Here is a 3,453-nt window from a genome sequence, read left to right on the forward strand (position 1 = left end):
TTTATGCATTATTCTCTCTTATTTACCTTCTACTGGTCCATTCCATAAATCTATTAACACTTAACTTGCAAAACTGTCCATAAATTGAACATTTGAAGTGATTATTTTTATTTTCTTTCTTCTTTACATTGTAGTCAATCTTACTTTTAATTATAAAAAGTTAAATCTAATGTTGTTCCATCCTCAAAGAAACTGTAAAAAAAAAAATTTATTAAATTAAATTAAATTAAAAAAGAAAGCTATTTCAATGCAAAATTAAATATACAATTAAAAAAGTATACCTCGTAGACAGATTTCTGACATATCTTACTGGAAATTGTTATGTATTATATAAATATTTAGCTTGTTTAAATTTGCACAGAATTATGTACTGAATTTTCTGGAAATCTTTTAAGTTAATGTCTTGAGGGTAAGTAAAAATATATTAATTTTTATGTCAGGATTAGTTGATTTTATAGTTTGTTTTAATTTTTTTAATCTTCTTTAGTGCTTTTCAAAAAAATGATTTTAATAATTAAATAATACATTACAGTATTTTTATTAAACTATTCACAGTTTTTTGTTTTAATCTTATGAACAAGGTGAGCTCAACATATTTTCTGACAATTCTTTAATAAATCTGTACATAAATTCATTACACTTCAATCTGTTTTTATCGTTGGCAGAGTTAAAACAGACTAAAATGAAGCTAAACTGAAAGTGTCTGAATTTGTATAAGGTTGATGTAAATCACTCAAGTTAAAAAGGGCACTGATCAAGATTGTTTTCTCTTAGAGTAATTATTTTAAGTATGCAGACAGCTCCTTTAATGAACAAGTTGAAGGTTGCTGGTAGGGCTGATATAAACCACATTTTGGTTGGTTTGTTACGTGAAAGTATATTTAGGCCAATGAAGACAACTTGGAGCCACTTATTTCTCACTTTTACTGGTAAGATTGGCATGCAATTCTTGTGAAAGCAGAGGATGGCTTAGCAGAAATGAGGTTATGTACAGTAATGTACACTGTATACAAATTTTAGAGTGAAAATTGCCTTAAGCTACAGGATGATTCAAAAGGACTTTATGAATTTGAAGGGAAAAGAAGTTTATCTAGAATACTTATAGCATCACTTGAGGTGTAATCTCATAGAAACTCATTTTAGGCATTTGTATTATGGTAGACATCCATACCTGAAATTGATTGCTTGTTCAAATTGATTCAGGGTGGAAGGTAAGAATGTACCAAATATATCATCTTTAATGATACCTCTTAAAAAAAAAATTGGATGGTATCAAATCAGAGGAACAAGGTACCACCTACATGATTGAGGCAGCTCAACAAGACTACTGACTGGGGAACAGTTATCAAGGAAATTCCAGACTTCTCTACAGTACCTTCATGGTCATCTGCTTCTAATTGTAGAATGAAAAAAAATTGTAGCATACACAGGATGATATTCTCAGTAAAAAAAGAATAGGCAAAAATATACTTTAACATGACTAGAGGCACTAAACTACTTTGGACTATGTTGAACAAGTTCTAGAGATTAATGTGGATTTTTTGCTATCTTAGTTCGCACTATAGTGAGTGTTCTTCTCTTACTACTTATATGAAGTGCCCACTCATTGTTGAAGATTATGTTTTGCCTCATTTTTCTGTATCCAATTTAACATCTCTATAAAGACAAGGAACCTTATCGGCATCAGTAATTTCTTGCACCAGGGATTTATCTATATCTACATGAACTATGTTCAAACATTTATCTAGCATGCCAAATTTTTGTGGAAATCCTTTCTGTAAAAAATATGTTTTGTTGATTTATAACGATTATACATAAGATCTCCCTGATTTATACTGCCGAAACATATCAAAAACATGTTTGTGAACGTTGATGTTTCATATTGGATTAAACACCCAGTCCCTGCAAATTCACTGTATTTCACTAGTTGAACTGAAAAGAGACCACTAATGCTCAAGGCAAAGGAATTTACACTAAAGTGCTAGGCACCTCAAAACTTGATATGGTTATTATTACTTTTTAAATCATCCTGGATTCATGTTACTTGAATAGTAAACAATTAAAAAAATTATTTATTTACACATTAGGTATGAAAAGTTCCCAAACTAAATCTCTGTAGTCTGTACAAGTAGTGCCATCTCTTGGACAACCAAGGAACTATGTAGTTTGATGTCTGACGAGTGTGTGTACAAACTTTCATTACGTTTTGTTACTTCAGTCTTGAGTTATATTCGGCCGTGTATGTTGTGTTCATGTGACCTTGTGCGAGCTTGCAACATGGAACAGAGAAGCGGGATAAAATTTTGTGTTCAATTTCAAAACTCTTTCATTGAAACTTATTCTATGATACAGCAAGCGTTAGGTGATAAAGCTGCATCTTGTACTACAACATACACGTGGTGCAAGCAGTCACAGTAGAGAGTTGTTGGATGACAACGAACAAAGCAGGAGGCTGTCAACAACTGTTCACGATGAAAACGTTGCGAGAGTGCTCGAACAACCTCATTTTACTCTTCGGGCCATAGCAGAAGAGCTAAACATCAATGAAGATGCGGTATGTGCAATACTAACAGAAAAAATGAATCGCCGAAAGGTGTGCTCTCGTTTTGTTCCACATTCTTGACCAAAGAACAAAAACAGGTGCGTCTTTCTTACGGTCAAGACTTTGTTGAAACTGTCGATAGCGATCTGCAAACAATTGTTGCTGGGGATGAAGGCTACTGCTTCATGTATGATCTGCAAATGAAGCATCAATCCGCTGCTTGGTTGGGTCCTGGAACACAAAGATCAACTAAAGTCAGACAGCAAAAACCAAGAATGAAAACGATGTTGATTGCATTCTTTGGGATGGATTCATCATGAATTTGTTCTAACTGGACAAACCGTGAATTCTAAGTTCTATTCAGAAGTAATGAAACGCCTGATGCGTCACATTCGTCGAATCCAGCCCGAGTTCCAGGATCTGGGCAGTTGGACTCTTACACGACAATGCCCTGGCACACATGGCAACAGTTTTAATACGTTATTACGCTGCAAATCAAATCATTGTGTTATCCCACCTGTCCTATTCACCCGACTTACCTTCAGCAGACTATTTTCTGTTCCCAATGCTCAAGTTGAGGATGAAAGGCCGCTTTTTCGACGGATGGGCTGGCCATCCTCTGGACAAGCCAGCCCATCGGCTTGCACCGAGCAGTTGAAGGTGGTTCCACAAAAGTGATTTCTCCAGAGTGTTTGACAGGCTCTACTGGCGCTGCAATTAGTGTATAACTAGAGAAGGGCTGATGGGTGTAGAGGGCTGAAGTGAGTAAATTCGTTAATCTTTAAATCTGTATTTTTGTTTAATTTAGTTCAGGAACTTTTCAGGCATACTGTGTATTATCTGATAATATTTTTTTCTGTTTGTTATTATTTGCACTCAGAAAATCAGATGATCTTAGTTATCGAGGTAAT

This window comes from Lycorma delicatula, chromosome 7 (assembly GCF_047948215.1).
Source record: "Lycorma delicatula isolate Av1 chromosome 7, ASM4794821v1, whole genome shotgun sequence".
Lineage (NCBI taxonomy): Eukaryota > Metazoa > Arthropoda > Insecta > Hemiptera > Fulgoridae > Lycorma > Lycorma delicatula.